Source organism: Octodon degus, unplaced genomic scaffold (assembly GCF_000260255.1).
Source record: "Octodon degus isolate 3935 unplaced genomic scaffold, OctDeg1.0 scaffold00003, whole genome shotgun sequence".
NCBI lineage: Eukaryota > Metazoa > Chordata > Mammalia > Rodentia > Octodontidae > Octodon > Octodon degus.
Window position 1 is genome coordinate 17,670,981 of NW_004524579.1, and position 9,497 is coordinate 17,680,477.

Sequence of the window (9,497 nt, forward strand, 5' to 3'; positions counted from 1 at the left end):
GTGTCCTGAGATTAATATGCGAAGACTCTCAAATGACAGCAAAAGAGAATTATTCAAAGTTTCCAATGTGAACAATAGTAAACTAACTTTTAAAATCAGAAGCAGATTTTCTGTATTCATTCAGAAAGTGATTTAACTGTAGAAGGAAGGATTTAGCAGTATGAAAACCTGTATTTAACAATGTTTTTTTTCTCAGCAATTAATCTAACTTTATAATCTTGAAGAGATTCCTTCATCTGAAGTTTTTCAAGTATTCAGATATTTTGCATGATGTCTAATGTGATCAGCAATAAAGGTGGCAATGAAGTAGTAACTGTGATCATAACCCTCTTGTAAACTAAAAACAACAGAAATTTTCTTTTCTGTACAAGGAGTGATGAAGTTATCTGGGAGGAGCTGCTCATCTGCAAGGAAATGGTCATCTTTTCCTTGATTAATCAGTATGTCCAGCTGAGAACCTGGATAAGACTTCACAAGATGAGTTTCATCGTAAGTCTTCCACTTACTTTGATGTGTTTAGAAATATCCAGCAAAGGTTTTTTTTGCCCCAAGGACAGAGCACTGGGTTGCAAATTGGAGCAAATGCTGACACAAATTTGTATTTCCTAGGGTTTTTCAAATCACAAATCAAAACTCCATGGCCTCCCATGGAGTGGCAAAAAATAGATGTCTTCTGGGAGTCCACTGGAAAATTAACATTTATAAGTTGGGAACGCTCCTCTGTTACATAAGAGTACATTCTGTAATTAGTTTTCCCAGGGTCTTCAGTAGCATTCACATAAAACCCCACTCTACTGCCAAAGTTCCAGCTATCATCTTCTCCTTTAATATTGCATCCACAAGGGCTGGTATCTAGAGCGATGACAACAAGGCCATGTTCTGAGGCAGCTTGATGATAACCAGATTTTGATATAAAATTTTGTTCTGTGCAAGTTAAACCAGAGAGCCAATGCAGGTCAGGGCACTTTGCAGTTTCTGCTTTTGGTTTTAAGTAAACAGCAAATTTCATTTTGCATTTTAGCTCCACATTCTCATGTTCAAAAACTTTCTACAATCCCCCAAAGCACTTATTGCTGGAAATCTGCCTTAACGACATTCTTCTCCTGTCTAATTGGTATTTGCTTGTCTGTGCTACAGGACAGATCCTCAGGCACGTTGGCGACAGCGCTGGTAATGGGATGTCCCTGGTCCCTTCTTTCACTTTTATTCCATTCAGTCTATAAGTCTAATGATGTACAACTCATACGGAGGGTGTGATATCCATTATCCACTTCTAGAACAATGATAAGACAATTTAGTTATCACAGACACTCCCCTCATGCCAGTATCACACACTGGAGATGCAACCATCTTTGAATAACAGCAATGATGACCATAATGCTTTGGGGGCACATTTAGATTCAAGGCAACATATCAGTTAAATAAGGATTGCATAGCTCATGTTGTCTTCCTTAAAATCAAAATCATGTTCCATTATGACAACCTTTGTTTTCTAAGAGGTGTATCACATATGATCCTATTTTACAATAACTTGTCAGATACAAAATGATGCACATGAAAGCTTTCAGTTGCTTGTATAGCAAACATTTCTGGAAATTGTGTTTTGTCTATGTTGAGGCAGGAAACAAAAACATTTGCACTTGATATTTTTGGAAATTTTTCTACTACCAATTAAAAATTATCTAAACAAAATGTGAACATTTATCATAATATATAGCTTCCTTGGATGCCCAGAAGATTAGTAAGCCATTCTCAAGGTTATGTCTGCATGGCTTATGAGGTACAATCTGGTATAGTATGCAAAGTCTCTTTTCCAATCCTCTCTGGTATTTTTTTTTGCCCGCTCTGCTTCCCATCCACCATGAATTAAATAACTTTTCTCTGTTATGCTCTTTAGCTATTACGTTTTTGTCTAGAAGTCTGCCAGTCTTATACTGAAATCATGATATTAATTAAATCTTTCCTCACTTAAGTTGTGGTTATCTGGTATTCTGTATCTCAGTAACAGATAAGCTAACTCAAACAGAAAAATTGGTACCTGAGAATCGGTGTAATTGCTGTGACTATACCTATACATATGGTTTACAAACATTTAGAACTAGCTTACTGGGAAAAACTTGAAAAGTTTTGGAGATACAGACTATAGAAGCCTTAGAGTATTATAAACAGAGTCAGGGGAGTGATTTGGGTCACAGCTCAGAAGGCCAGAATGTTGATAGGAATATGGTGCATAAAAAACATGTTTGGGAGGTTTAAATAGAGAACATTGGCACTTGGGCTACACTCCATGTTTGTTACAATTTGGCAGAAAATTTGTCTACATTTTGCCAATGCATCGAAATTTTGTTGGAGCCTGAGATTAAGGTTGGTAAACTGACCTGGAAGAGAAAATTGCAGGACACTCCATATTCAGGCTGTGTCAGAGACACTGTTACGTGCTTCATTGAGATTCAGGGTAAAGGAGGGACAAGAAATTTGAAAAACTTAAATTTTGGCCTAGAATGTATAAAGTTAGGGCCAAAGGAAGTGTGGCTGCTAAAGACATTATCACCATTAAATCTACTATGTACAGAAACAAGAAGAAAGATACCTTAAGGGCACGTCAAAAATCAGTAAAACTACACCAATCCCAAACTTAACGTTCCCAAGTATAACCATTTAATGTCAGAACAGTATCCCTGGGATATCTGCTTTAGTTCATCCTTCCAGGGAAATAGTTCCTGATGTATTAGTTAGGGTTCACTAGAGGAAGAAATCAATATAGGACACATGTATAATTATGAAAGGGTATTTATTATGTAAATTTACAAGATCAGAATTGGAAAAATCTGTAACAGTTGTGCTTACAAGAAAGCCAAAGGAGCAGGCAGCTGCCTAGCCCTATGAAGGTCAAAGCTACAGATCAAGAGAGATCAAGGACACATCAGTCCAATGTCCAAGGCCTGGAACTGGACTGGAGAGAAACCAGTGCAAGACTGATTTAGAAGGCTAGAGAAACTAGCCTTCCAAAGATATTGGTGAAGACTATTTATTTTCCAAATTGGGCAAGGTTCTTTCTTAAAAGTTATACAGCATAGAGGCTGTAGTGCTATCTAGCTATATTGCACTAACCCAAGATAGGGGGTAAGTGGGCTGCAACCCACAGAGATACAAGGCTGGAACTGCCTGGGCCCTAGGGAGGTCACATCTCAGCACCGTGTGCCGTGAATGCTAGACATTGAGCTCTGCAGTTATGGGGAGCTTCTTGTGTGTCCTGCTGGGTTTTGGTTTCCTATTAATTCAATTATTCTCTGTCTTTTTCTATTTCTATTTTCTGGAATGTGAATGTTTACACTGTACCAATATTGTTTTGGATCATATAACTTTTCTTTTTGTTTTTATAAAGTTCGTAGCTAAGAGTTTGCCTTGAGTCTCAGAAGATACTTGAACTTTTGAAAATGCTGGAGAGATGGTGAGATAGCTCAGTGAACTAAGCACCTGGTTAGGCAAGCCAGGGACCAGGATTTGATCCACAGCACCACACACCACACCAGCCCTGCCCTCAGCATGCTGAGCTGACCACCGAGACCAGGATTGGTGGCACACATCTATAATCCAGGTGCTGGGGATGCTGACAACAGGAGGATCATTATGAGTTCAAGCTCATAGTGAGACCCTATACCATGTGCCAAATACATAAAAAAGAAAAATTCTGGTAATGGTGAAACTGTAGGAAAGAGATTATCAAATTTTTGATTGTGCCTTGTGTAATTGCATTATGTTAAATTGAATTATGAGGTTGCTATTGTCTTTATTTCATAAGTACTAGTACTTAAGTATGTTTTAAGAAAGTGTTTGATTGTGAAGTTGACAAGGAAATGGCTTGTGACCACTAAGTTTAATATATTCTCTTCATTAGTTTGAGAAATATCTAACAGTCTAGCAAATCATGTACCTGAGTATTTCTGTCATTGAAGCATGATTTGGGGGACCGTGTATGGCCCGTGCCCCGTGTTTCTCTGACACTCTTCTCCTGCTCTGCTTTTGTCTGTTATAAATTAGGCAACTTGGTTCTGCCATTTTTCTGTACAATAATGTTTCTACCTTGGAGCATGCCAAATGTGTACTGAATACCCAGAAATCATGAGCTAAGTTAAACATTGGCTCCATTTATTTATGGATTTCAAGTCTTGTGTCTAAGAAATAGGAAGGTGTGTGGTGGCCCATGCCTGTAATCCCAGCCCTCCAGAGGCAAAAGGCAGGAGGACTGCCATGAGTCTGAGGCCAGCCTGGAGTACATAAGGAGTTCAAGGGTGACTGGTAAGACCTCATCTTAAAGAATAAAAATAAAAAAGAACAGAAGAAAAGAAATAAGAAGACTAATACACAGAATTTTATAATTTAATTCTGTTCATCAATTGAAATATTTCACATGAGTTTATTATTCTATACAATTTTCTTTACAAATATAGCAATAAAAATATGATCTTGCTTGAAATTGATTTCTATTTTATGGAGAAATAGTTGGGGTCACGCTTTTCACAGTTATTTCCATATAACTATATCACATTTAATTATTTTTTCCTTCCAATAGATTTTTGATTAAGCTATGTCTAAAACTTCAAGCATTTTGAAGAATACAGAATCAAATTATTTAATGAAATAAGGTGGCACAGTCCTAGTCTAATAATGAAAATAGTTGTTATTAATAATAATTATAATAAAACTAGAGCATTGTGTAGCTTTTCTGATATTTTGGTTCTATTGCTGATAAAGAATAAAGTGATTATGATCATCAGGTCTTTGGTTGAACATTAGAGGGATTCAAATGAAATTACATGAAGGTGCTCTTTTTCTTTCTTTGATACAGTATCTCACTATGCATTTTGGATCAGCTTTGTGCTCACTTTTGTAACATCCAGGCTGGTCTTGAACTCACAGTGATCCTCTTGTCTCAACCTCCTGAGTTCTGGGATACAGGGGTGCTCCACCACATCCTATTCTATACGAAGATGTTCTTAACAAATATGTATCTAACATAAATTGTTTCCCAGAGGTCATTGTTAAAATATAAAGAGATGCCAGGTGTGGTAGTTCTTTCCTGTAATCCCAGCAGTCAGGAGGTTGAGACAGGAGGATTGTTGTGAGTTTGAGACTAGTGTGTGGGCTATAAAAGTGAGCACAAGGCCAGCCTAAACTACATAACAAGACCCTGTCTTACAGTAAAATAGAGTACAATTTTTTAAATAAAATAAGTAGAAAAGAAATGGCTGCTTAGGGAAATTCTTTTTGAACACATTAACACATATAAATCCAATTCACTGCTATTTCTCTTCAACACTTGGTTTTTGGTGCTGGGGGTTAAGCCTTTACATAAGGTAAGCAAGTACTATACCACTGATCCTGTTCTGACCTCTTAGAATAAACTGAAAATGCTTCTAAACTCTATAGTCATTCATAAGAGAATGGATCAGCAATAAAAACCAGTCAGTCACCATGAAGCTTAAATTTTAATTCAGACATTAGCCATAAGACAAGCTAAAGGCTACCTTTATCTTAATTTCCCCACTTGTAAAATTTTGATGATAATATTACCTACCTCATGAGTTTACTGGAAATATTTAATGCATTAATGTAATAAAAACGTACCAGCTAGGCATGGTGGTGCATGCCTATAGTCTCAGCACTTGGGAGGCTATGGCCAGATGATCACTGAGTTTGAGACTGGTCCGGTATACAAAGTAAGCTCAAAGCAAGTTTGAACTGTAATGTGAAACCTTGTTTTAAAAGATACTAAATAATAATAATAATCTGATAATGTCAGAGATCAGTTCATATTAAGTCTCTGGGCTAGTCATATTATAAATTAGCTAGTGTCATAAAATATATTCCATCAGAATGAAACCATGATAGTTGAAAATCACAACAATGTCACAGCCAAACATGGTTGAGGAGAGCAATGAATGATATTTTACATATTGATTTTTTTACATTGTGCATGATTTACTTAATTGCCATAGAAATAACAAAATGATAATACCATACACAAGAGGAGGTACTTTAAGTCTAGGGGTAAAGATAACTTAAAGGCTGTAGTTAAGATGATCTACTTGTAAAATTTTAAATCATTTTCCCTCCAAGGGAGACGAATGACATAAGGAGAGCCAGATGTGGTGGCATGCTGTTAGGTCCAGCTTCCCAGGGGAGTGAGACAGGAATATCAGTTGCACGTAAGAGTTCAAAACCTGCCAGGGCAACATAATGAGACCCAATATGCAAAAGAAAAAATAAATAAATCTAGAAATAAAAATGGGACAAAGCAAGCTGGGGTTAGAGATTAGCTGACATTTAGTAACTTTGCTCTGTGAACATTTATCTCAAGTTGGCACCATCTTTAAAACAATAAAAAATATACGTCTGTGCTGATAAGGGAGATCACAGAAAATGTCAAATGAAATAGTGAGGAATGAACCAATGAATAAGACATGCCAAATATTCTAGTACAACTCTGTCATTATTATGGTGAAGTGGTCAGGAATATTCAGGCCCCAAATTTTATGGGGAAACCAACTCTAGTTTGCTCAATGATATTAAAACTATATGGTGATCCAGTAATTAAAAATACAATATAATTTCCAAAAGGTAATGAAATAAAATGGAAATCCTTGTAGAAATGTCTTAAGAGCATATCATATGCAAGCCAAAAAATTTTTGACAGACCAGAAATGCCCAAAGAAACTTTTCACTTTTCTCCTCATTCTTGCTCAAAATCTATTCCTTCTAAATTTCTTATTTCTTTTCAACTCCACTCTAAGTTTACATTTCTCCTCCCTATTCTTATTAAACTGAATCAACATGGCTTTTTTTTCTGCATTTGCAATTCACTTTTTCAGAATTCTTTTTAGAAGTTGGGAAAGGAAAACCTCTGAATACATGGGTCTACTTGCAGCAAACTATAAAATATGAGAAAGTTTAGAAATTTAAGTTCTATTCATTGAAGACATTTTTGATAATTGTTCTAAGCTATTTGCAAGTGAATTAGAAACAAATGCATATTCCAAAGAAGGATAGAATTGCTGCTTATATTAGGCAGTAACTGAGAAGACACTCATTTTTTTTAAGTTCCTGTAATCACACATCTGAGAGTCAATAGCTGAATTTGTTTTAATTCACGTTCAAGTTCAAGTGATCCTTTCACAGCTTCTTCAGCTTTCCTGTCTCTTCTCTACCCATCTCAGTCTCACCTATTCCTCTCAAATATTTTACAGTTTTCCTTTGAAAGCTCTAACATCACAAATTTCTTTTTAATTTTTCAAGAAGCGCTGATTATTCATCTTCTCTTTGTGGGTTTGTGTTTAGAGAAAATTATTCTAATGTTCTCCTTATATGTTAGTTTTCTTCTTAAATACAATAGCTGCAGATTTTTTATTATTGAAATTGCAGCAAGCACCTGAAAAGGGAGCTTTTTGCTTAGTAATCCATTAACAGTATCTTTTAAGAAAAAAAAATTATTGCAGAATTTAGCATAAAATTGATCCACGTTTAATTTGCTTCATTATAATGCCTTATGCTGTCCATCTTTGGAACAATATATTACATCAGGAAGACACTTTGATAAACTTAGCTCAGTTTTAAGCATTAGCAGAAAGATGGGTAGCTGGTCAACTTTCCATTGATCTGACACATACCTGCAATAAACAACTTAAAGTAGGAAAGGTCTATTTCAACTGAGATTTCCGAGGTTTCTGTTCATGGTCAACTGGCTCAATGCTTTTAGGCGGGTGACAGGAGCAATCATAACGACAGAATGGCACTGTAGGGCAGAGCTGCTCGTTTTGTGGCAGCCAGAAAACAAAGAGAGCACAGCCGAGTCACAGAGGTAGGTGCCAAAACTGTCTTGCAGTCAGCAGGGTCGCACCCCCATGACCCACTCCCTTTGTGTGTGCTGCACCTCCTAATTTTCCATCTCCTCCCAGTAATGTCATCAGGTGGCGATCTCATCAGGGGATTAATGCAGTGCTGAAGATGCAGGCTTCATGATCAAAGCACCTTCCCAAAGTTTCACCACCTGCACAGGAGATTGTGAAAGGAACATTTTAGATATTCACTAGGATTGGTTTGGTGGAGAAATGCGATGTGCTAACTTCAAAACACCACAACATGCCCAGTAGCGAGTGCTTACAGAAACACTCTTAGCTCATGTGCAAAACATTAGGTCCAACAATAGAGCGGAAGAACATTTCAGTTCTTCTAGCTGTGGTCATTTCCTACCCATGTTCCTCTAGGCTCCTGCACTTAGTCATTTGAGTTCAGCAACAGAAGCCTGAGTGCTTAGTTCATGTAGAATGTTTGTTTTCATTTAATTTTCAGCCCAAACACTAGACATTGAATCCTCTTTCATTTTATTTAAAGTGAGTCTGTGATTGTAGATAGGAAAACCAGAGGAAAAATATCTTTGCCCTGAGAACAAACTAAAGTAAAATCAAAGTATTTCTGACAGTGTGAGTTGTTCAGTTAAATTTTCTTTTTAAAATATCACCAAGCAATTGCACTGCTGAAATGGATCAGACATGGAGGCAGAAATCAGACGAGGGACTCTCAGTGTGCCAACTTTCGTAGTATAATTTTCACATCAAAGAACTTCAAAATAGAATTTTTCCAAGTATTTTAACTTCCAGCTAGCTGACTCAAATATTTTCTAGAAGTAAGCAGGTTGTAAATGGTGGCTACATAAATAAATAAATCTCACAGTCATACCTTGATATTATTCAGTTCAGGGTTGGCCCACCCGAAGTCCAGGCCAACTTGCTCTTTTAGGGGCAGGATTCTTGTAACAGCACATTTCTTTCCTTCATGGCACTGGTGAGTACTCGTGCACGTCCATGCAAAGCAGAACTTCCTGTGAGGTAACAATACCATTGTAGGGCTGAATAATTCAGAATTGATATAAAGCCTGTGTCTGCTGCTGCTAGCTGTGTAACTATATAAGCTTTCTGATTTTTTTAGTTATATTTTCTCATGTATATATGATAGAACTAAGATGAAATTGTTTCCAGTGTGACATATATATATATATATATATATATATATATATATATATATATATAATCCCATTATGCATTTACCTACAGAAAAACACAAAAATTAATCTGTATACTTAGAAGGAAATAAGAAAACTGTAATTCATCTATGATTTGCAATTTCTAACAGCTATTGTGAATTTCTAAGCTTTTCAGGTGGATCTTTCAGTATATTAAGTCTCACATGTTGTTTTTATTCAAAGTAAGCTTGCCCAAAGCTTGTCTTAGCTCTTGCCTTTTCTCCTTCTCTACCCTCCCTGCTTATACTCTGCCTTTAAAACATCTTTTAAATGTATTGGTCTCTCTTAAACTTCAGATCAAAATTTTTTCTTCCAAGATATCTGTTTATCTTGAAAGATAATGAATTTAAAATTGGCTTTCTTCAAATTCCCAGGATATATTTATGTTCTTTTATCTATTCTCTCTTCTTTTACAGCT

At 36.3% G+C, this 9,497-nt stretch overlaps 1 pseudogene; it reads right to left on the reverse strand.

Moving 5' to 3' along the window:
- Window positions 1-246: 246 nt before the first annotated feature.
- On the reverse strand, window positions 247-1,099 carry LOC101588786 (annotated as a pseudogene).
- Window positions 1,100-9,497: the final 8,398 nt, after the last annotated feature.